Here is a 26,108-nt window from a genome sequence, read left to right as displayed (position 1 = left end):
AGGGATCATTACCTGAGCCGAAGACAGATGCTCAACTGACTAAGCCACCCAGGTGCTCCTACTCAGTCTTGCTTAATATCAATTTCTTCATCTGAGATAAAGATATTTATTTCATTAAGTTGTATGTTTGTGTGTATGTGGTAGGAGGCAGGGAGGGAGTTGGAATTAAATGAGATATACATTTTTACATTGTGCCTGGGATCAAATTATTACATGTACTGATATTCCTTGAACATGTACTCTGTGCCTGGTATTGTTCTGGATACTGGGGACAAATGGGTACCAACCCCCTTGAAGCTTAGATTTTAAAGGTTTAAGGTAGGTACTTAGTAAATCATAGCTATTTTTATTGATTTTATTAAAACCTCATATTTTACTTGGGAATTATTTTATTCATTTATCTTTTTTTCTCAGAAGAAGAGGCCTCCCACAAAAATAAAATCTTCAGAAATACATTTCAGAAATACAAAAGTCATAATTTCTTTCTCTCTTTACAGGAATTTGTGATAGGAGAAATAAGATTGGTATTGAAGAAAGCAGTTCACAATGCCAGAGAAATGAATTCCCTAAAGAACTATATGAAGGGTCAGCAAAAAAAGACCACCCACGGGCGCCTGGGTAGCACAGTCGTTAAGCGTCTGCCTTCGGCTCAGGGCGTGATCCCTGCGTTTTGGGATTGAGCCCCACATCAGGCTCCTCCGCTATGAGCCTGCTTCTTCCTCTCCCACTCCCCCTGCTGTGTTCCCTCTCTTGCTGGCTGTCTCTCTGTCACATAAATAAATAAAATCTTTAAAAAAAAAAAAAAAGACCACCCAACTCTGATGAGATGGGGGTAAAAAAAAAAAAACCCTTGAGACTAATTCAGGACAGCTGCTGAAGATGAGAAGGTATTTTGCAACTGTTGGTTTTTTGTTTTTTAGCGAAGCTCCCAAAGGCTTATCAGAAGACCTAATTGGTTGGGCACAACCCTGGCACCTGAGGGCTAGGAGCTATATTCAAATCCTCTCTTCTTAGAGTGCAACCTGGAGGAAGATTTCTATATCCATGGGCTTCAGTGTCCTTAGCTGTGAAATGGGCTGATATCAGTACAGAGCTATTGTGAGGATTAAATGAGATAACAGATGAAAGGACTTGTAAACCATAAAGTATATAAAGCAAATGTTGGGGAGGAAAATTTTTTCTTCACCCTCAAGTTTCTTCGGGCTAGTGTAAGAATTAAATTGACATGAGACAGATAATAGGAAAGAATCAAATTTGATTTGTACATACGGAGGCCCTACAGATATGACCAAGGCAGGCAGCTTTTTTTAAACAAAGAAACAATAAATTAGTAAGGAATTGACAGGATAAAGAAAACTTATGTTTGGGAACTTCAACTAGTAAGGAATTCTAAACAGAATTTGGATGGGGGTAGTCAGTTAGTAAAAGTAACAAGGTTTGTTTATATAGGCTTCTTCACCTTAAATTCTCTATCCCTGATGATAAGGATGTGTCTTTACCTCCTGATATAGGGAGGGTACCATTCACATGGGAGGTTAATTTCTTGCTTTCTGGAGACAAAGGAGGGTCAGTGTGTCCTTTTTTGCACTGGCTATTTCTTAAGTAACTTTAATTCAAAATAATCCAGATGCCAACATACCATATTTTGGGGTAGCCTGCCCTGAATCCCAACACGAGCATTATGAGTTTTTCTAAAGTGTACATTGGTTATATTAGACTATTAACTCAGAAAGTTAAGTGTGTTGTATCCAAGAGTAATTCTCCATCATTATTTTACAATGCAATTATTTGTCACATAAGAAAGCCAATTTGAATAATTCTTAAGCCAACAGTTTTCCCTCACTCAAAGGTTACTCTCCCAGCAAAGATTTCAGCCTGCGTTCAAAGGTAGCCTATCCCCATTTCCTGTACTTGCTCTGGTTTGCTGTCATGAGTTTAGGGTAGGCCACCACGCGATGTGATGCTTTCACTTGCACATTACTTTGAGCCCAAAACAATCAATGCACATAAGCATGAGGGCATACCTAATGCTATCTGGTCTAACTGGCATGAGAAATATGCTATAGGTTGTATCTGAGAGGTAAAAGATTGTCCTAGAATGCTGTAGCAATGCCATTGTTTTTAGGGAAGTATAGATGTAAAGATTTGTTAAAATTAGGTAAGCCTAGATTTGGGGTTTTTGACAATATTCATTTCCAGGCTTTAAAGGCCAGGAAATGGGTTCTGGGCAAGGGGAGGGGGGGCGGTGTCTCTGGGAGAAGAGCATACAGAGGTTTAACTAAGTCCACAAAATCAGGAATCCATTGGCTGCAATAGTCAGCCCCCCCACCCCCAGTTTACATAATAACCACTTACTTGTTTTGGGGACAGGGATGAAAATTGACTCAAGGTGTTTGGGAGTCAGCTTTTGAAGGCCCTGAGATATCTCAGGTCCTAAGTAGTTAACAGTTGTTTGCACCCATTGAAGTTTAAATCTGGAAGCTTTATGCCTCATTGAGCCAGTGCCTTTAGGAGGATGAGGAAATCTATTAGAGCTCCCTGCTTAGTTTGATTTCCCCCTGATTAAAATCAGAGGTGATAGGTAGAGATAAATCCTCTGAACAGGTGGCAGAGAAAGTCACATGAGTGTCAATTAAGAAATCCAATTCCCGATCCTCTATTTTAAGGTTAATGGTGGGCTTTGGGGTATGACTGAGGACTGGCTGACACTGTCATTTAAGGGGTAATTGTCCCTCAAGAGAAAAACAAATTCTCTCAGGGTGATGGGATTTAGGGAAATTGCTTCTTAAACTTTACTTTGTCTTAAGTACAGGACAATTTCTCTTCCAGTAACCTGGGTTCTTGCAATATCGGTGATTGCCTGGAGGCGAATAGAGAGAGCTCTGAATGGGCCTTGAATTACTCTCAGTCAGCTTTCACCTTTCCAAAGACTCAAGCTGCAAAGCAAGAATTGTTGTTGTGAGGTTTTTTTCTCAAGCTTTCCTGCAAGCTCTTTTCAAAGAATTAAGTAGCTGCCTCCATTATTATGCTTAGAGGTTGCCCTGACCAACCGACCATGTGGATTTGTTATTTAGTATTTATTTATTTATTTTTAAAGATTTTATTTATTTATTCGACAGAGATAGAGACAGCGAGAGAGGGAACACAAGCAGGGGGAGTGGGAGAGGAAGAAGCAGGCTCATAGCGGAGGAGCCTGATGTGGGGCTCGATCCCGTAACGCCGGGATCACGCCCTGAGCCGAAGGCAGACGCTTAACCGCTGTGCCACCCAGGCGCCCCTTGTTATTTAGTATTTAATATCAGGGAGAAAATGTCCCACTAAAGCAGAAATTAAAAGATTCCTAAATTCCGGGGCTTCTGTATTTAACAAAGTTTGCCTTTGAAAAGTTTGTATAAAGCATTCGGCAAAGGCTTTCATGTGCTCTTCTTTCTGAGTACATGGTTCAGTCTCAGACCAATTTACTTTGAGGGGGAACGCCTCTAATATAGCCCCTATATTGAGGCCTTGGATATCAGCCACCAGCTGAGCTGTTCCTGGTCATGCGCAGGAGGGCCTGGGAAAGGCTCAGGCCATCTGTTTCCTCTGTGAGGGGGATTTCTCCAGGGACCACCTAGCTTGTCTCCTAACCATCATATAATCATGCGTAGGAAGAACACCCCTTCATAGCCGGTCTAGGTCTCTGTGAGTGGGGTGGTAAATAACCACTGATATTTCTAATTCCTATCTAAATTTGGTAGGACCCTCCTGATGTGGAGAACAAAGGCAAAAGAACAAAATTAAATTTCCTTACAACTTATAGCCCATTGACAAGTCCTTGAGACAGGCAGAATGACGTTCCTCTAGGAACTCAACTGCCTCGACATTAATACTTTGATATGGGCAAAAGGCAACCTTAGCTTAATATTAGCCTGAACTCCAGGATCCTGTAAGTCTTCTTTAACATATGAAAATCCCTTTGGAACTTCCTTTATCTCTACCCCCCACCCCAAGATACATGTTACCAATCATCCTCCAAGCATATGGCCCACTGATACACATTCTGAAGGGTTTCAGGGCTAACGCTTTACTAGACAGTAGTAAATGACCTTTTCCTAACAACAGCTAGGCGCTCAAGGTGCTGGAAACCTTGCGATTCCTTAGAGACTTACGCTATCCCTAACCCCCTCCCAACTTGAAAGCACATAATCAGCCACTCCTCGTGACCCCAGTGCAGCTCTTTCTGCCCATGGGTCCTATTCCTGTGCTTTAATAAAACCACCCTTTTTGCACCAAGGACACCTTAAGAATTCTTTCTTGACTGTTCATTCCCAAACATTTTCACATCACTCCGAGAGCAGAGGTAAAGGGGTTTTCGAATTTAAAAGATCTGCTGCTGTCCTGAGGACCTGAATTCTTTGCTCTCGGGGTCCAGGATACACCCACAATGGACTTGGCACNNNGCCTGACCCAGGCAGAGCTTGATTACAGAGCCCTGGAAGGTAGGAGTTGAATTCTAAGGGCTAGCAAAACAAGCCCTGTTGCTCTTCCTGGGCACTTGTGCTAAATTCACTTCCTGACATTCAGTATTTACGTAAGGAACCTGTATTACCTGGGCCTGGAGATCAGGCAGAAGTGCTCTCTGCAAATCTCATGAAGAAAGGGAAATTATAACAGGCAGCTGGTTGTTAAAGGGTTTTTTTCTGGGGAAAGTGGAGTCTCAGGATTTAAGGAAATTGGCTGAGGAGATGGGGCTGGGTTTTGTGAAAAGGAGTTCAGACAAGGGGCCCAGATCCAAAATATCTAGAGGGTCTGGGACAGAAAGTGGGGGATAAAAGACAGCAAAAGGAGATTTATGTCAGATTGGTTTTTAAATTTCTGTTCTAAGTCTGACTTTTGACTCTTTTCATTTTATTGATTCCTTGAGGCTAGCTGTTCAAATTGTATTGTGTTTTCCTTTAAATTCGATCCTCCCGTAAATACCAGAAGGGCAGCTACTTGGAATGAGAGCTCTTTAAAAATTTTCCCAAATACAGAATTTTTTCCAACTCAAAAGACCCATCTTCTGGCCATTAATGAGTAGGATCTCCATTAGTATATTTATTCCAATAGTGACACAATCCAATAAGCCTTTTTATGGGAAGTCCTGGAGCTAATTTCCCAAGCTTAGAATAAACCTTTACCATGGATGTAAGAGATGTCTCTGCAGTGGTTGCAGACAGTATAGCCCCCGTGATCCAAACACCTCACTCCCCAAAATAGACTATGATAGCAAAGACCTTTGTTGTTACACAGGCAATAAGGATGGTGTCGTGAAAACAGTGTCGCTAGTCTCCCACGGGAACATGAACACCTCCAGTCACAGATCACTAATCTGTGACACCAGGCAGGTGCTACTGAAATGGGACTTTTCCAGCACCAACAAGCAACAAAGTTTGAGATAACAAAGACCCCTTATGTTCTGGGACCCCAGCCCAAGAGCATGCCTTGGAACCCCAGTCTATTCAACTGGCCACCAGGTACACCCCAGGAAGTGCACCCTCCAGACCTCCAGATGGTGAAGACCAGAGAGAGTATTGTCACTGGTCATAAAAATAAGCAACAAAGGCCTTTACTTTTATAGTCTCTCTTTGGAAATGAACTCTCTAGATCTTGTGAGGGTGGCATATTTTACACTTTCTTGTGGGATGCCTGTTGTGTCCTTGGTTAAGCCATAAGAAGGCTTAGGTTTAACTCACTGTTGAGATGAATAGATTCTACTCATCCATGGCAGGACAATGGATCTTCTGAATCAAAGAAACTTCCATGTTTGAAACATTTAACAGGGCTCTCATCCTAAAGAATTGTCTTAACGGCATCGGTGCAAAGACCAGATTCAAAAATGGATACGAAAGAATGTAACAGCCTTTTCCCATAGGAATCCTCGGAATAATCCTTTTTCCAAGATGAAAAAGACAGAAATTAGAACAAAAATTAAAACTCCACATCCAACATAAATTCCTCCTTCTTAATGATGAGGAAGCAGAAGGCAAACTGAGGACAAAGCAGAAGCTGACACCCGCCCTTCATGGGATATATGTGACATTCTTCAAACACTCCTGGCTGCCCTAAAGTTAAGGAAAGAAAACCCAGATACTTAATTTATAGAGATCACAATCCTGTAAGACATGAGTCTTCCTTACAAATGTCTTAGCAATCTATAAGAACAAAGCATTTCTATCAATAACCTAGCTTCCAGAAGGAGATGTAGATACAATCTAACGTCCTTATAACCTGCAGCCCACTAACAGATACTTGAAGCGGGCAGAGTGTAATGTTCCTCCAGGAAGCTCCCAACTATCTTAATGTTAATGCCTTGCTAGCAGGAAGAACAACCTTAACTTGACAATGGCAAGACCTCCGGTATCCTTTGACTCTTCTTTAACATATGAGAATCCTTTTGAAAACCTCGCTTTTCCTTACCTCCCCCAACCCCATAGTATATGATCCGCCACCCCTCACACTCACCACCCGGTGCAGCCCCTCTTTCTGCCCATGGTCCTGTCCCCGTGCTTTAATAAAACCACCTTTTTGCACCAAAGACATCTCAAGAATTCTTTCTTGGTCATTGATTCTGGACTCCACCCCACCGAACCTCACCTATATTCCAAAACCCCATCATTAAGAGCCAAACAATTAAATGTATCATCTTTTGGCACACCTGTTTATTTTACGTATAAGAACTGTGGTCCTGGGAACTGTAAGTATCTAAAAAGAAGGGGAAAAATGGTCACTATTGCTTTAGCAGCAGATTTTGCAATTTCTTTAAGAATTAAGGAAAAGTTCTGGATCATAGCCTTAATTTACATTTATCCCTAACCAAGGAAGTAGGGATCTGCCAAAAGGACTAAAACTGTCCTGGTGGTTCCTTTCTAACTCCACAATGTAAATCTAGCGGAACTGACCAATGAGATGTCTTATTTCGCTTGTAAACATTTAGAAGTGTAGTTAGATTTTTCTCCTACCCTGAAGTAAAAGGTTGCTTTCAATTCCAAAGGTCACCCCTTTAGCTATGGCCTGGGAGATACAAATGAGAGCGTTATCCTTCCAGGCCAATGCCAGAGTCAAGGAAAGGAAAAGGAGAAAGGGTTTCAGGTTTAGTTCAAGTATGAAGTCTTGATCCGTTGTCTTGAGCAGAAGCAATTTACCTTGATGCCAGCTACTCTCTCTTTCTTGCCAATTTGATTCAGAGATCTCCAGGGGTCAGGGGGAACCTCCCTCAGCTGTGAAGTGTGTACCCAAGGCTCAACGTCTTCTAGTTTTGCAGCAGTACTTGTCAGTAGGAGCACTTGGTAAAGTCCCTTTCAATGGGGCTCAAGGGCTGTCTTTCTTTGATAACATTTTCAGAATACCTAATCATCGGGCTCCGAACTATGACCAACAGAATCCTTTGAATTGGAATCCAGGGAACCTTCTTTAACCTGTGGATGATAGACGTTAGAGACTTACAGTAGCTGGTCATGCTTTCACGAGACAATGAAGGTCAGCAGAAAGTAGTATGCTGGTAGAATTTTAAGAAGTTTGTAAGGTTTTTGTTAAGGCTCATGTGATTTGCCCAGCGAAGTGGGTGTCCCAGTCACCACAGATTATAGAGGTGTACCCCAAGTGGGAAGTACATTTTTTAAACTTGTGATTTTTTTACCCATTGTAAAGGCAACAGACTTGCCATGGGGAAGGTCTTCAACCTATCTGGAAAAACATACAAACAGCAGCAGGAACATATTGGTCACCCATATGAAGTGGCAGTTGAATGAAGTCCGGCCGTAGGTGTTCAAAGGGTCCAAAGGGAAGACGTCTGAGGCCTCTGGAAACAAAACATATTTTTTTAGGATTCTGGACCTGACAAGTCAGACATTGCTTGTAGACTGTTCTTGCCATATTATAAAAGTCTCCCCACCAATGTCTATTTATAATTTGAGGCATCTTAAATGCCTTATGGTGAGTACAGTAATGCAAAACCCAAAAAATGGGATTTGCCAGGGTCCTGGAAAGAAGCAAGCAGCTGTCTTTGTTTTCCCATAGCCCTGACTGTTTAATTTACAGTCATTGTTCAGTTTCTCAGATTCAGGAGCGGGCTGTTCCTACGTTACAAGGACATCAGGATGGCAAAAGTTTGGCAGTGAGGGGCCATTGTTTGTAGAAGCAGAATGGACTTGTCACTTCTGCCCAAATCTTACAAATACAACATAAAGAAAACTTAGTATTATTTCTTATTTGGCAATGTTTCCTATATAATTTAACATAACAAATGAGCCCACTTAGTTCAGCAAATCTTTTGGAATGTTCTAGGTCAAAAACACTTAAGTAGACCAAAAGTCTAAAAAAAAAAAAGAAAAAAAAAAAACCTTTGTCCTATTAAGAGAGAGAAAACCAAATTTTAATTTTGTACCAACTTATTTTTGATATTAAAACGGACTCATTTTAATCTTAATCAGTCCTGACCACCCATAAAATTCCTTTCCAACAACGATTCCTTTCTCACAAATCTTTTGCAACATTCTTTTTTACGTTCAGATGTTGTCCTGTGGTTTAAATAGCCAGCCTCACTTCAGGACAGAATTACTTTCTTCTCCCCCAACTAACATGTATTCCCATACCTCTTTTTTATTTTAACCAAAAACACACATCTTACTTCTTTTTCATGGAGTGTTGTTTCCCTTATTGGAATTTGTTAGCTCTTAGAAACCTTGATTTCTAGTGAAAGCTAGTAAGTAAGCAATGATGAACTTTGTTGCACCAGTATTTTTTTAAGTTGGTGTACTGATGAATATATTTCACAATTTTTGGAAATGTACTTTTTCATAAGACAATCTTTTTCTTTTTTAAGATTTTATTTTTAAGTAATCTCTACCCCCAACATGGGGCTCGAACTCACAATCCCAAGATCAAGAGTCTCACGTTCTTTCCCAACTAAGCCAGCCAGGTGCCCCCTGCCATTGTACAATATTTAATAAATCCTAAACATGTTTACTAACAGATCCAAATGTTTTAACATTAGATATTTTTGGCAGTATTGAATAACTCGCCTTTGGTGTAGGAGGGGTCCTCAAACAGGGAGGGAAGGATATTTATCACTTTCCCCAAATCCAGAGTTGCTCCCAATGAGAGCCGAAAGAGAGAACCAGCAACCTGCATGTCCCAGGCAGGCGGAAAGCCAGGCCCCATTATGAAAATGAGTCAAGCAAGAAGACAGTAGCTTTGCCTGGGAGAGAAGGGATCAGTAGTCAGAGGTCTGGATTTGGAAGGAAGGGACAATGTGGAATTTTATTGTCTTCTCTTGACTGGGCACCACGGATAGAGATTCGTAAGAGCCGATTCTGATCAGGAATTTCACCCTTTGCTGGCTTCTGCCAGTGTTTTTGGGATCCCCTCTGCAGGCTGTGGTATTTACCAGTTTCTCTCTGGCTGTTTAAGGAAATAACATAGCAGTGTTGCAGAAAATCCCTCAGCTGTGACCACTCTGGGAGGGACCTATATGGGGACTTTCCTTTGAAGAGGGAGATGGGGGTGTCTTTAAGGCCATTCACTTGGCGGACTTTTGTTCATGGTTGTGTAGTCTGTTTACAGTGGAAAAACAATTTAGACAGAGAATTAGAAGAATGAGCACTCTAAAAAGGAGAGAGAGAAGCAGTAGGAGTTGCATCAGTCATACCCTCTTTTGTTTTAAGTACCTTGTACAGCCTAATTTTTCATTAGCCTTTTGCAATGAGAGTCATTTGATGAAATGACTTTGGAATTTTGAAAACCTTTTGGAGGCTTCTGCTTGCCAATTAAAACAGGTGTCCCATTTTGCTTAACTTGGGAACCTTGCTTTCAAGTGCACTTCTTAAATGATTGTATCTAATTGGAAACTTCCCCCATCAGGGCCATTGTGCTTCTCTGTTGTAATTCTCCTAAGGGCTGGCAGCACTTTGGCAGGACCTTGGCCGCAAATGGAGTTAACCGATATTTTTGTCCACGCTTATTTTGGGGTCCTCAACCTGACGGTTACTGACCGAAGTTCCTCAGGACACAAAACCAGCTTAGTAAGATTTGCTGTTTTTACTGCATATCTACAACTTCCGGGACTACAGTTCTTAGACATAAAATATGCTGAAAGATGGCACACTTGACTCTAGGATTTAAGGATCCCATTAGCTAAGCCTTTGGGTTTCTTAGAGCCGAAGTAATACTTAAAAGGAACCTGCCCCTGGATTGGGGATTGTGAGTGTTTGACAGTGTACCTCATTGCCTTGACATTTTCTTGAGGTTGGCAGGTGACCTAGTGTCAATCTAACCCGTTCTGTGACCCGCTGATCCTATCACGGGAATCTTCTTCAGGTGGCCAGAGCTCTAGCAGCCTTTAAATGCTTGACCCATGCCCACCAATTTTTGTGGCCTTTTTGGCCTCTGAGATCCCCGCTAGCAGTAGCCTTTATCTCCATAAAACAAGACAAACAAATATGTGCACTTTAAAGTATTGGCAGTTCCCAAGAGATGTTACTTCATCTTGACCACAAGCAGGCCCCATGCGCATACCATCAATTCCCATGGAACCTTGCTGAGGTTTTTCCCCTGGGGCTCTATGGTCTGAAAGGCTAGGGCCATGGCCCCGGCAGACCTTTCCGCCAGCTCAGTCAGGATACAAGCACAACCGCTAGCTCCACTGAGCTCCAGGCAGAACTGTCAGCTCCATGGGCAGAGTAGTGAGCTCAGCTGGGCTCCAGGCAAATATGCCAGCTTGCTTGGCTCCAGGCATAGCCGTGTCCACTCAAGCTGACCTGCCCTGTAAAGGAAAGCCAATTAGACAGGGAGCTCAAACGCACGAAGAGCGGAGCTCAGAACCAAGAGGAACTTACCTATAGCCCTTGGAAATATGAGAAAGAGTGAACTCAGTGTTTGTGGGTACCACACCTGCTTTTCTTCTTGTCCCCGAATGCTGCCAGAAGTCCACTTTGGGGGGCGCCTGGGGGGCGCAGTCGTTAAGCGTCTGCCTTCGGCTCAGGGTGTGATCCCGGAGTCCTGGGATCAAGCCCCACATGGGCTCCTCCGCTGGGAGCCTGCTTCTTCCTCTCCCATTCCCCCTGCCTGTGTTCCCTCTCTCGCTGGCTGTCTCCCTCTCCGTCAAATAAATAAATAAAATCTTTTTTAAAAAAATAAAAAGAAGCTCACTTTGGATCCCATCACTGCCACCAAATCTGTTAATTAACAAAAATTCAACTAAGGAAATTTTTGAAGGTGTAATTGGCTTTATTTAATCAATTCATGAATCAGGCAACATCCCATCTAGCAAATAGAGGGGAATTCCAAAGGACTACAGAAAAGGAAAAAGGTTTTTAAGGGGAGAGAGGGAGTGGAAAAGAATCCATTGTATTAGGCAAGGTCACCCTCCTAAGTAGACTTCCTAGTGCTGACCAGGGAATTCCCATGTTGACTGGTTAAAGATTCTGGGAGGTTGAATCTGCAGTCAGGTTAGGTATTAAACCTTGGTTTACTGACTTGGAGCCTTAACCTATGTAACACCATTTTGGGCCTGTGTTTTTCTTTTTTACAATCCAGAAAAATAAAGCAAATTGGAGCTAATGTAACTGAATGGGCGTATCAACCCCTTGTGATCATTTATGCTCCAACTCAAGTCTTTGGGGAAAAAACATGGAGACCAATTATCCTTATATTACAAATATTTACTAAATTTAAAAATGCAGCTCTAGAGGCAATGAGAAGTCCATCTTATTTCTTTTTACCAGTCCTAAAACTTCCCCTATTTTTCTCATAAGGCTTGTAAAATTATTGGCCTTAAAAAACCGAAGTTCTTCTTAGAGGAACTTAACATTCTTTCTCTGTCCTTTCAAGATATGAATCTTACCTTGTATTTGAAATATAAACACCCCAGGAGGTATCTAAAACAATGCCAACCCTAAGACTAAATGGGGGGCTGGGGACCTTTTAAAAAATACGAAGTGCTCCACAGCTTCTATAAGATTACTTGTCAAGGATAAATATAAATCATGTGCCTTCTCCACAAATATTACAAGTAAAAAGCTTTAGCTATCCAAGCAGATAAACTTAACTTACAAACTAGTGACTTTTGTATTGTTACACCTGATTCATAGCTTAAATTTTAAAATGGAAAGCTATAAAAATCTGTTTTATACATTATAAATATGGGATTTTTCTACCTCCAGATAGTATTACCAAAGTTAATTTGTAAGAGAGCTCTATTTAACTGACCTAAAATTAAGCACTTATAATTCAAGCATTTCTAAATCTCAAAATATAATAGAAACTAACCTGTTTTTCAAGTTCATGTGATCTAGGAAAATTTTCAGTAAATAAAAGCTAAGTTTAAATTTGTTGGTTTAGGGGCGCCTGGGTGGCACAGCGGTTGAGCGTCTGCCTTCGGCTCAGGGCGTGATCCCAGCGATCTGGGATCGAGCCCCACATCAGGCTCTCCTGCTGTGAGCCTGCTTCTTCCTCTCCCACTCCCCCTGCTTGTGTTCCCTCTCTCGCTGGCTGTCTCTATCTCTGTCGAATAAATAAATAAAATCTTAAAAAAAAAAAGTAAATAAATTTGTTGGTTTAGTTAATATAAGAAATACAGATGGCCAACGGACACATGAAAAGATACTCAACATCACTCATCATCAGGGAAATGCAAATCAAAACTACCATGAGATATTACCACACCCTGTTAGAATAGCTAAAATCAAAAGCATAAGAAACAAGTGCTGGTGAGATGTGGAGAAAAAGGACCCTTCATGCACTGTCATTGGGAATGTAAACTGATGCAGCCACTGTGGAAACAGTAAGGAAGGTTGTCAAAAAATTAAAAACAGAACTACCATATGATCCAGGAATCACACTACTGGGTATTTACCCAAAGAAAATGAAAACACTAATTCGAAAATATATATGCACCCCTATGTTTATTGCAATGTTATTTAAAATAGTCAAGATATGGAAGCAACCCAAGCGTCCATCCATAGATGCATGGATAAAGAAGATGTGATATATACGTAATATATACAATAGAATATTATATAACATACAATATATGCAATGGATTATTAGTCATAAAAACAATGAAATCTTGCCGTTTGAGGTGACATGGATGGACCTAGAGGGTATAACACTAAGTGGAATAAGTCAGTCAGACAAAGACAAGTATCATATGATTTCATTCATATGTGGAAGTTCAGAAATAAAACAAATGAACAAACAGAAAAAAAGAGACAAATTCAAATTCTTAACTACAGAAAACTGATGGTTACCAGAGGGGAGGTGGATGAGGGGAGGGGTGAAATAGGTGATGGGGATTAAGGGTACACTTATTGTGATGAACACTGAGTAATATATGGAATTGTTGACTCACTATACTGTACACCTGAAACTAATATAACATTGTGTATTACACTTCAATTAAAAAAGAGGGAAAAAAGTGTGACACAGATGCTGAAAAAAATATATAGACATGTCTTTAGAGTTATTGGCATTAAGTATGATTTGGCATTAAGATTTTATTTATTTGACAGAGAGACATAGCGAGAGAGGGAACACAAGCAGGAGGAGTGGGAGAGGGAGAAGCAGGCTTCTCCACTTTGGTTTATTAAAAAGTCAAACAAGCTCATGTTATCTTTGTTACCAAATTTGTCAGCAAAAAGTAAATAACTTAAATTATGGCTAATTGCTTTAATGTCTCGTGAAATTTTCATAAGCTATCTATGATTATTAATAAATGAATTAAATAGATGTGAATATCCTTAAACTGGGTAAATTTCTTTTTTTTTTTTTAAAGATTTTATTTATTTATTTGACAGAGACAGCCAGCGAGAGAGGGAACACAAGCAGGGGGAGTGGGAGAGGAAGAAGCAGGCTCCCAGCGGAGGAGCCCGATGTGAGGCTCTATCCCAGGACTCTGGGATCACGCCCTGAGCCGAAGGCAGACGCCTAACGACTGAGCCACTCAGGCACCCGGGTAAATTTCTGAAATTAATGAAAAAACTGAATTTAAGAAGAACAAGAATTAATTATATGGGACTGAATGAACTGATGAGGATGATTATAATTTTTATGACTTTTTATTTAAAATATGGTTGGTTCTTTAATCTTCTGTTTTCCAGATAGAAGGAAGACTTTCCTCTTACGTTAACTATGACTTACAGCATTTTGGTCAATTATACCTTTATAAGCAGAATTGTAACATCTTTTTCTCCCTACCTGATCTCTCCAGAATTCAGAAACTCTCAATGAATATGCTTATATTTTCATGGCAATATAGTTATTTGCCCAAGTTCAATAAGAATCTATTCTCCTTGTAACAGGACACAATTGGAAGCTGGTTATATTACCAAGGCTTTGACTGGAATGTCATATTTAAAAGAGACAGGCATAGACTCAGGTGTGACCAGCTTTAAGGAACTAAGGTTGACTTTATGGAGTCAATTAAACCCCTTGGAATTATCAGCCTGGTACCTTGCTTACAGGGTTCCCAGCAACCTTACCAGATGAGTAAGGAAGGCTACTACTGGCAGGTGCAAGTACCTCAGGATATTTGGGGGACCCGAAGAAGAGAGGAATTAACCCGAATCTACAGGTATTACAAGACTAATGGCAAGTATTTGGTTTGACCTCTTCACCTTGAAAAGTTGTTAAGAGTTCAACCTGGAGATCCCTTATGAAAAGTCCCAGCAAGCAAATTTAAAGGAGCCTAAATGGGGGCGCCTGGGTGGCTCAGTCGTTGAGCGTCTGCCTTCAGCTCAGGTCACGATCCCAGGGTCCTGGGATCGAGGGAGCCCCACGTTAGGCTCCCAGCTTGGCAGGAAGCCTGCTTCTCCCTCTCCCACTCCTCTTGCTTGTGTTCCCTCTCTCGCCATGTCTCTCTGTCAAATAAATAAAATCTTAAAAACAACAACAATAAATAAATAAATAAATAAATAAATAAAGGAGCACAAATGATCCATTGCTCCTCTTGCTGCCTTTATGTAAATAATCAAGCCACGTTCATTCAGGGTAGACTTATTTTGCAAACATATTAGTCTTAATTTGGCTATCTTTGGTAGAAATGACAGTATTTATAAAGACAAATATTATGTTTCAATAACACACCTTTATGAATATTAGAAGCTAATACTATTCATTGTAAATTGGATTGTATCCTAAAGTCTTCTAGCTACAAATCTCCAAACTAACATTTCCAATTTTTCTCCTACTATCCTGTCTTGGAATCATTAAGAACTAAATTTGCCCTTTTCCCAAAGCCATGCAAACTAAAGTTGGACAACTTGATATATAAACTTCAGGGGAATCACCACAACAGCTCATGTATGGACAATCCTTGTTGCCTGTTGCTGTGGGGGCCACTCAGAAAAATTACCAGAGACATTCAAAGTGCAAACTAGGAAAGTCTGTCAGATTACCCCTGTCTGCCTCACTCCATCTAGAAATGTTTCAAGGCTGACATCTGGAAATCCTCTCAACTGGCTACCTACCCTCAGAACTCAGAAACTGGTTTAAAACTTACTCCAGTCATTAACCATTGCTTTTCTTTGTTCCCACAGAAATGCCTCTTAATACCTGATTGTTTGCGTAATGCAGGCCTAACTTGGGGAGTCTCTCTGCAAGATGACCTCCTGAAATGAATTTAACTGAATTGACCTATCGTCAGGACTAAGAGTCTAGTTCAATGAGATGAAAACAGTCTACCCATTGGACTTCTGGATGATGAAACTTCTTGGGGAAATTTCAAAGGCAGGAAGGTAGGGGAGTGAAAACTGCTACCCCAAAATGTGTCTCTTTAGCTCAAAATTTGTAATCATGGGTGAAAAACATCACTTTTGTGTCTAACTTAAATCTGTTAAAAGAAGGGGTAAGTAATTTTCATCAGATAAAATAAGGTTATCCACTCACTCTATGGGACTGACCTATTCCCAGGAGTAGGAGGCTGGTCTAATGAGGTGTGGGGTAATGGGCTTTAGTTTGTTCTTTTCTGTTTGTTTATCCTTGTTCTAATTTATGTTGTTTCCTTCCTTGGTGGATCTCTTGCCACACTCAGCTACTAACTCTCCACAGGCACCCGCTCAGCTTTTAATATGTGGGAAAAAAAATTTTTTTAAGATTTTATTTATTTATTTGAAAGAGGGAGAGAAAGCATGGGGAGGGGAGGGAGAGGGACAAGCAGACTCCCTGCTAAGTGGGGAGCCTGATGTGGACTCGATTCCAGGACCCTGGGATCATGACCTGAGCTGAAGGCAGACACTTAAACCACTGAGCCACCCAGGTGCCTCAATATGTGAAACTTCTAAGAAAGCCTCAGAAGAAAAAACTGCTGAGGTTCAGGACAGGCCACCCCAGGATGTGCTGCTTTGGCATGCGGATTATTTTGAGTTAAAAACAATCAAGGCCCCAAAGTGCAGGAAGAACCTTTGACCTTCCCCCTGTCAACCTTACAAATAAAATGGTCGTTTACTTTATTTGGAAATAGCAGAGGGATTGCAATTCAGGACAAGCAAGCTATGGTGAACCATAGGCAAGTCCAAAGAGACAAAGGGAAGGTTAGCGTTTGTTAGGTTTTAGAAGGGAATTAGGGAGGGTTGTTTTGAACAAAAGTTCATTGGAGAAGAACAAGAGTTTGGGGTTGTGGAGGGCTCTCATTGGCTGGAAGCAGTGATTAGGGTGTTGTTGCTGGGGCGCAGAGGGATCTTTCTTCTTTTTCTTAAAAGCAGGAGATAAATACCTAGGTGGAAAATGTCCTCCCTTATCAAGATAATTCTTATCTTCTTGTTCCCTACTGGTTATGCAGGCTGCAAGGATGTGTGAGAGCTCCCCACCCTTCCCCCACCCCATCAGGGCTTCAAGACTCCATTTGAAATGAGGTTTCCTTTACTCATTTTCACATCCTCACTTTCTAGAAGAATTTAGATAGCCTGCTCCAGAGACAACTACATTATAATATGGACTGGGTGTGGTAGAAAGGGAGGAACCTAGCCAAGATTGTTTGTTACAACTCCTGTGTCCCTGTGTTTCTGTATGGCCCAGAAAACATCTGCGCACCACATATTTGCTCTGTTTCATCCTCCTGTGAATTACTTCCTTTCTTTTGAATTACTAGACTCCTAACCCCTTCCCCTTAGTTCAGGATGACATCTGTACCTCTTTTTGTCTGACTGGAATCTCTTATGTTTATGTGGCTTCCCCAGGTATACATTAAACGTGTTTTCTCCTGCTAATCTGTCTTACGTTGTTTTAATATTTTGAACTAAGAGGGTAAGGGGAAATTTGCCCCTCCCTGATAGCTACTCACTTCAAATCCTACCAAGGTCTTCATTCCTACGCGAAAAGGTTACAAGATACAACACCAGGCATGCACAATCATGGTCAAATATGTAAAATTGAATTTAAAGTGTATTTAGGAGGGAGAAGGAAGATGGTGAAAGAATAGGGGACCCGCGCTTCATCTGACCCCTTGAATTCAGCTAATTATCTATCAGATCATTCTGAGCACCTGTGAACTCAAACAGAAATCTAAGAAAAGAATTGCTGCAGTTCTACAAATAGAAAAGTGACCACTTTTTGCAAGGTAGGAGGTGCGGAGACGTGAATCAGAGGGGATAAATTGGAAGATCAATGGCAGGGGAGGGGGCCTCCGTAAGCCGGCTCCTGGAAAGTGATAGAGCCCCAGAGTGCAAAACTGGAATTCTTAGAGGTCTGCTCCCGTGAGGGACTTCCCTGCCTGAAAGGTACTCGGGTGGCCAAGTGGGGCAGAATCCTAGGTGGGACAGTGTGGTCTTAGGATCCCTAGGGTCACAGAAAGAACAGGAGTGCCTGAGTGCTGTAGAGTTCCCAAGCATTAGAGTGGGGAAACCGGCTACAATTAGCAAGCCCCAGAGTGGCCTCTCAGCTAGGTGTGGCCATAAACTGGGAACACGGCATGGTGGGCCGACTGCTCTCCAAGCAGGGGCCCAGCAAGTGACAACCCCTAGGACACCCTGCTTCCTCCCCTGCCCCCCGCAGATGACATGATACTTTCTGTGGAAAACCCAAAAGACTCCACCACAAAATTGCTAGAACTCATACAGGAATTCAGCAACGTGGCAGGAAATAAAATCAATGCACAGAAAGCATCTGTATTTCAGGGGGATGGGGTAATTGGGTGATGGGCCTTAAGGAGGGCATGTAATATGATGAGCACTGGGTGTTATACACAACTGATGAATTATTGAACACTACATCTGAAACTAATGATATATTATATGTTGGCTAATTGAATTTAAATTAAAAAAAAGAAATCAGTTGCATTTCTGTATACTAACAATGAGACAGAAGAATTAGAATTTAAAGAGTCAATCCCATTTACAATTGCACCAAAAACCATAAGATACCTAAGAATAAACCTAACCAAAGAGGTAAAGGATCTGTACTCTAGAAACTACTGAACACTTATGAAAGAAATTGAAGAAAACACAAAGAAATGGAAAAACATTCCATGATTGTGGATTGGAAGAATAAATATTGTTAAAATGTCTATGCTACCCAGAGCAATATACACATTCAATGCAATCCCTATCAAAATACCATTGACATTTTTCACAGAGCTGGAACAAATAATCCTAAAATTTGTATAGAACCAGAAAGGACCCCAAATAGCCAGAGAAATAATGAAAAAGAAAACCCAAACTGGTGGCATCACAATGCCTGACTTCAAGCTATATTACAAAGCTGTGACCATCAAGACAGCATGGTACTGGCACAAAAACAGACACGTAGATCAATGGAACAGAATAAAGAACTCAGAAATTGACCCTCAACTCTAGGTCAACTAATCTTCAACAAAGCAGGAAAGAATATCCAATGGAAAAAGGACAGTCTCTTCAACAAATGGTGTTGGGAAAATTGGACAGCTACATGTAGAAGAATGAAACTGGACCATTTTCTTACGCCATACACAAAGATATGCTCATAATGGATGAAAGACCTAAATGTGAGACAGGAATCCATCAAAATCCTAGAGGAGAACACAGGCAGCAACCTCTTTGATCGCGGCCACAGCAACCTCTTGCTAGACACGTCTCCAAAGGCAAGGGAAACAAAGGCAAAAATGAACTATTAGGACTTCATCAAGATAAAAAGCTTTTGCAGAGCAAAGGAAACAGTCAACAAAACTAAGAGGCAACCTGTGGAATGGGAGAAGATGTTTGCAATTGACATATCTGATAAAGGGTTAGTATTCAATATCTATAAAGAACTTATCAAACTTAACAACCAAAAAGCAAATAATTCAGTCAAGAAATGGGCAGAAGACATGAACAGACATTTCTCCAAAGAAGACATACAATGGCCAAGAGGCACATGAAAAAATGTTCCACATCACTTGGCATCAGGGAAATACAAATCAAAACCACAATGAGACACTACCTCACACCCGCCAGAATGGCTAAAATTAACAAGTCAGGAAACGACAAATGTTGGCAAGGATGCAGAGAAAAGGGAATGCTCTTACACTCTTGGTGAGAATGCAAACTGGTGCAGCCACTCTGGGAAACAGTATGGAGGTTCCTGAAGAAGTTAAAAATAGAGCTACCCTACGACCCAGCAATTGCACTACTAGGTATTTACCCCAAAGATACAAATGTAGTGATCTGAAGAGGCATCTGCACCCCAATGTTTATAGCAGCAATGTCCACAATAGCCAAACTATGGAAAGAGCCAAGATATCCAAGATATTCATTGACAGATGAATGAATAAAGAAGATGTGGTGTATAGATACAATGGAATATTACTCAGCCATCAGAAAGGTTCCAATGTGAGTGGAACCGGAGAGTAGTATGCTGACTGAAATAATCAGAGAAAGACAATTATCATATGGTTTCACTCATAAGTCTAATACAAGAAACAGCGCAGAGGTTTGTAGGGGAAGGGAGGGAAAACTAATTGGGAAGTCATCAGAGAGGGAGAAAAACCATGAGAGACTCTAAACAATAGGAAACAAACTGAGGGTTTCTAGAGGGGAGGTAGGGGTGGGGTGGGGTAACTGGGTGATGGGCACTGAGGAGGGCACATGATGTGATGAGCACTGACTGTTATACACAACTGATGAATTATTGAATGCAACATCTAAAACTAATGATGTACTCTGTTGGCTAATTGATTTTAAATAAAATAAAAAAATAAAGTGTGTTTATTTACATTTCAGAGGGAGAAAGGGCCTGATTTAACTTCGGATATAAATTAAATTTTACAATTTTGTAATAATGGGGCTGGCCATTTTCCTATTAGTCACTGTCACCTAAAAGCATTTGTTGAGTTAGAGGCCAGTGACTCTGTATGAAATGAACTGCTGTCTGGGAGTACAAATTTTCCTGTACCCTTCAAGTTTCTTTTATCTGGCCTAAATATTAAGTGAACATAAGACAGATTAACAGGAGAAGAGAAAAAAAAAAAAAACCCCGAAGTTTAATTATGTGTGCATGGAGGGTAATGAAATTGAGACCTTGAAACCTATGGGAATGACTGCAGCAAGCAGTTTTTATACTTTTTAGTCAAAGAGACAATAAATTTGTGAGGAGTAGACAGGAAAAAGAAAACTTATGTTCAAGAGCTTCGATTAGTACGAATTTCTAAAGAGAATGTGGGCCAAGGTAGTAAATTAGTAAAAAGTAACAGGGTTTGTTTATATGGCCTTCTTGCCTCTAAATTCCCTACTTCTGGTGATAAGGATTCCCTATCTCTCTACCTCCTGGTACAGGAAGTGTACTTTCCACATAGGAGATTTATTTCCCGTTTTCAGCAGGACAGAGGAAGGTCAGAGTGTCCTTGCACTGGCTGTTTCTTAGTAGCTTTAATTCAAAGTAATCAACATGCCATTGTGGCGTATTTTGGGGCAACCTGCTCTGGGCCCCTACAATGCCAAGTAAAAAGCTTTTTTAGGTACTGAGAGTATTATAAAATAAAATCCAGTCCCTGGCTTCAAGATGCCCAAATCTAAATAAGGGATAAAAGAAAAGCTAGGTAGCCACCAGGAAATGTTCGGTGAGTAGCTCCGGGGCTGTTAACAGTCGGAAGAGGATGATTATCTCTAGGGGCTCCGATCATGGGGATAGACAAAGGAAGGGAGTGGGAGACCATAAAGGACGGGTGGGAATTGGCTAAATTAAGGGAAGGTGGAGAGCAGAATCATGAGTCAGATTGCACAATAAACACAAACGTGGCATACCAGAGGCACCGAGTGGACTAATGTGGTGTGATTTCTTCTCCACTGTGCTGGTCCTCCTCTGCTGTTGGTATGGCCTCCAGTCTGCATACTCAGCCGCAATCCTGACCAAAGGGGCTGTATATTAGTACCCTCACACTCCCAAGACTGGGGATCAGAAATTAGTCTTGCTAATACATACCAACTACCATGCTAATGTGTTTTTTGTGATTTATAGTAAGAACAATATATTTGGCCTTCACAATAGTTTCTTGCACAGAGCTTCTCAAATCTTGGGACTTTCCTGGGATGATTTCCTTGTAATATTAATGAAACGACTTTTGGAAAGTACCTAGGGATGGTGTTGGTTGCTGGGGGAACAAATTGATTAAAGGGTTGGAAATTTCAGTCCCCCACCCCATCCCTTCCATTTGGTTTCTTTGTAAGAACTGAAGAAGCAAGACAAAAATACACAGAAGGGAAAATCCTGGGATTCTTTTCTATGAGTGTTACACACACACACACACACACACACACACACACACACACTGTCTCAATGGGGAAAATAAAGTACACATGGGAGGATTCTGATATCCAGCCTCCTTTATTCCTCCATTCCCAACTTAATCTTTCCACAGAGTACAACAGCAGCGATCTGGCCACTCAGGTGGACAGAGCACGGTCATAGTGGCATAAACTGAAGTCAAGGCTGCTGAAGTCTACCCCCCTTCCCATGAAACATGGTGGATTTTACATCTAGTAGCATTGTTCTAGTTTGCATCTTACCCTCTTAGACTGCAGGAAACCTTTGCTCAGGAACAGCCACATCACACTCGATAGCATCTCGGACCTTGGTTCCTGGACATATTCAGATCTCATATTGCTGAACTGTGACTTATTCAAATCTCTCTCAGAGTTGGCATTCCACGCCCATGATGTAGCTCGATCTCCTCTTGACTCCCAGCCAAGTGATGCTCCCAGGACTGTCCTCTCTGGCAGAGAGTAAGGTTTATGTTTTATACCTCCACACATATGATATAAAGTATGATTCATACCTAAACTGGTTAATAAGTATCTATTATTGAAGCTTCAAGAGAAAGGAGGCAAGGTTAAGAGACTGGAATGATACTGCAAAGAGATACTGCTGAGTTTTCCCCTTTCTGTACTCCATTCTTTACTTAGGAACTTTGTCGACCTAAGCATATGAATTTCTTCTAATCCTTTCTTTGGAAACATCTTATTTTACTTTTCATATATCATAGAAACTTAGAGTCAGAAGAAATCTTAAATCTTACATAGTTCAACTTTCTTTTTTCTTTTTTTCAGATTTATTTGAGGGGGGAGGGGCTGTGGGAGAGGGAACGAGAATCCTCAAGCAGACTCCCCACTGAGTGTGGAGCTCTAAGCAGGACTAGATCCCATGACCCCAAGATCACGACCTGAGCCGAAACCAAGAGTCAGATGCTCAACCGAATGCACCACCCCAGGTGCCCCCCATAGTTTAATTTTCTATGGAATTCAGTCATCCTATCTACAACACACCTGGTCCATTATGGATACATCTGTTGTCTAGATTTGTCTATTCGGCTGCTGACTACCTCTGATAAGAAATCTATCTCTTGTTAGGCCAAGAGTAGTTAGTATACACCACTGTGTGTTGCCCTTTCAGGGCATTCTCAGAGCAACCCCCCCCCCCCCCCCAGTGAAGGACTCTACAATCATAAATTCAGTCTGAGAGAGCTCCAGGACAACACAAGCAAGCTTCAATAGGCAAGATGGGGTCAAATCTAAGATAACATGAGAACAATACAACTTTGAAGACAGACATGAGTTGATGACGATGGCTTTGGGTAACATTTACTGAATATATTACTGATTACTATAGATCAGAGGTCAGGCACTAGTTAAGCACTTTGTACTTATTAGCCATTTATATCTCACAATTTCATGAAGAATATTGTCTTCATTTTCTAGCTGTAGAAACTGAGGCACAGAGTAACTGGTCCAAAGTCATGCAGCCGGTGAGTGAAAGAGCTAGGATTTGAATCCGGGCCAATTGGATCTGGAGCCTGGACCCTAACCACTATATAAACTACCTTAATAACTGTAACTAAGAATGCCTAAACCATGTGCCAGGCATAATTCACTCCTTTATTCTTCAAAGAGCATGTACTATTATAAAACAGTTAAGTAACTTGCCCAAGGTTGGGTAGCTAAAGTTGGGATTCAAATCCAGGTAGCCTGTCTCTAGATATGCTTTTCTCCACTACTGTAAACCCCCTTGATACTATGCTCCACGTAGATGTTGATAACGTCAGATACAGGGCTTTGCCATGGGCAGGGAAGGCAAATGACAAAGTGGGGGACAGCAGAATAGGTGCCAGCTGGTAAAAATGTGGAGGGAACTGTTAGATGCTGTTATCCAGGATACCCGGAGGACTCACAACCCCATCCTTCTTGCTATGCACATAGAGCAGGCAAATTATCTCTAGACAGAAAAAGCCTACACAATCAGAAAGAATGGCCTCCTTGCAGAAGTACATTCAGGAAGCTGCCTCTGTGCAGAGAGGGAAGTTACCGTTCAGATCTAGCAGAAGAAAATCGCCAACGCACACTGGGTAATGGGGAAATGAGGCCTAATATAATCTGCCGGTTTCTGGTTTCAGGAAGGGGGTGGGAAGTTTACAGATATCTGAATGATTACTGTGACTATTGAAATGGAGGTATGACTGGGGCAAGCAAAGAAAGGTCCATTTAAAATTCTACCCATTGGATTCCCTTTCTAAACAGCTTTTCTGTGAGCTATCTAGAAATTTTCATGGTACATGATGGTATTTTAAAAATACCTCTGAGGGGCGCCTGGGTGGCACAACGGTAAAGCATTTGCCTTTGGCTCAGGGCGTGATCCCGACGTTATGGGATCGAGCCCCACATCAGGCTCCTCAGCTATGAGCCTGCTTCTTCCTCTCCCACTCCCCCTGCTTGTGTTCCCTCTCTCGCTGGCTGTCTCTATCTCTGTCAAATAAATAAATAAAATCTTTAAAAAAAAATACCTCTGAATGTTGAATAATAAGTTGTGCTGAATATTAAGCAATGCAATTAGTATCTTTTTCAGAAATCCATAAAATAAACTTCTTAACTAAGACTGAAGTCCTTTGGATTCCACATTTGGTTGGTTGGTCATTCAGAGAACAGCTTAATAATCTGAAATATTATCTAAATCAATGTTTAGAAAATCATATTTTGCAGGGGAAATTTGCATGTTTTTAAAAAAGAAATGGATTCACTTACAAAGCAAGTAATTATTTAAAATATTCAATAGTAATTCAATGCTTGTTAGCTGCAGTCCTTTAAGAAATAGTAATAAATTTTCAGACTTGCTGTCATGGAGCTTACTTTCTAGTGGGGAGGGAGAAAATAACCAGAAAAAATAAGTAAAATGTAGGACATTTTAGTGGTAAGCACTAAGAAGAAAAATTAAGCAGGGAAGGGGACTTAGTTGGGGGGGGGTGTCATGTGGCAATTTATATAGGTGGCCAAGGAACACATAAAATGTACATATTCCTTAAAGTTTAGGATTCCATAGTATTTCACCTGTACTGAGAAGCATCTGATATATATCTGAGGCAAATATCGGGTATACATCACCAAAATAATAATATTAAGAGGCATTAAAAAAAGATGTACAGGGTTTTAGGCTTCTAGATAGGAGCACTTTTTAAGATTAAACCCATAGTTAGTTACACTGAGTTTCAAATTCACTTTCAAATGAATATTTGGTGGGACACCTGGGTGGCTCAGTTTGTTAAGCAGCTACCTTCGGCTCAGGTCATGATCCCAGGGTCGTGGGATCGAGTTCCGCGTCTGGCTCCTTACTCAACCGGGAGCCGGCTTCTCCCTCTGCCTGCCTCTCCCCCTGCTTGTGCTCTCTCTCTGCCTCTCTCTGACAAATAAATAAAAATAAAATCTTTAAAAAAAATAATGAATATTTGGAGTCTTTCGGTTTGTTTTGTTTCAAAATTAGTTTCCTAAGTAGCAGCAGGAGGGACATTTTCTCTAGAAGACTCTGAAGGCTACGTACACGTGCTCTCGAGAGCAGAAACTGTTGGCTTTTTTTAATTCCCTAGGGCACGGCACGATCGTGTCTGGAACATACATAAGGAGTTTGGTCCTGGAATCCCCGGAGCCCGCTGAATGTGCGCGTCCAGTAAGCACTAGCTGCCGGAGGTGGTCCGAGGGAGAGTGTTGAGTCACAGGCTGTGCTCAGGCACGACCCGTCTCACCGGCTTCCGTCATCAGCCGCGTGGGCGATTCCAACTCCACAAGGGGCAGATTTCTGACGAAATCTCTTTATTTGGACTGAAACGCTTTCTGGTGTTTTTCCTCTGCCGAGGTGGCACGAATTTCTGAAATGGGGTCCTGTCTGCTCTGAAGGCGGGGTCCGATCTTGACAGACAGTTGTGCTGGGGCGAGGCGTCTCCTCCCGCACATTCGTCCTCTGCCTGAGTGTGGACCTGGCCCTCGGCGAGCCCCTCTTTGTCTCCCCGGTTTCTCCCAACCCCTCGCTCCCCGTTCTGAGGGGCCCAGTTGCCCCGGCCGCCTCACGCCCGCCCTCCCCTCCCACCCTCCCGCTCAACCTCCCCACCCCGTCCGCACCCCCTCCCGCCCTCTTGCCAGGTCGGTTACTCTCGGCCACTGCATCTCTCCACGGGAGTGAACGCAGGGCCTTAACCTTCCCGTCCCTCCTTCCTTCTCTCCTTTCAGCAATTTGTTCCCGCCTCATCCCTGACAGAAGCTCACCGATTGGCTCTCGCGCCGGGCGAACACGCCCGCTGATTGGTCGGGTGACGTTCTTGGAGTAGGGGGGCTGGCGCAGGGTGACCGTGGGCCTGGAGGCGCGCGAGGACAGCTACTTCGCCTGCGGCCTCC

The 26,108-nt window shown here is 41.8% G+C and overlaps 1 protein-coding gene across 6 annotated transcripts in view; it reads right to left on the bottom strand.

Moving 5' to 3' along the window:
• The window catches only part of SPATA45 (spermatogenesis associated 45), a 35,956-nt gene extending 10,200 nt beyond the window's left edge, over window positions 1-25,756 (bottom strand). Inside the window, exons 1-5 of one of the 6 annotated variants that reach the window (XM_040636347.1) lie at window positions 25,261-25,756; window positions 21,966-22,171; window positions 21,204-21,304; window positions 7,658-7,819; window positions 7,164-7,436 (exon numbers count right to left, since the gene is read on the bottom strand). The gene's annotated coding sequence lies outside the window, so the exon portion shown is untranslated. Of the gene's footprint in view, window positions 1-7,163; window positions 8,351-21,203; window positions 21,305-21,965; window positions 22,172-25,260 lie in introns of those variants that run through there. The other 5 variants (XM_040636349.1, XM_040636350.1, XM_040636346.1 and 2 more) reach the window with 5 other exon arrangements.
• Between the last annotated feature and the right edge of the window lie 352 nt (window positions 25,757-26,108).

This window comes from Ursus maritimus, unplaced genomic scaffold (genome assembly GCF_017311325.1).
Source record: "Ursus maritimus isolate PB19 unplaced genomic scaffold, ASM1731132v1 scaffold_2, whole genome shotgun sequence".
Classification (NCBI taxonomy): Eukaryota; Metazoa; Chordata; class Mammalia; order Carnivora; family Ursidae; genus Ursus; species Ursus maritimus.
This window is presented reverse-complemented; position numbering and strand designations above follow the sequence as displayed.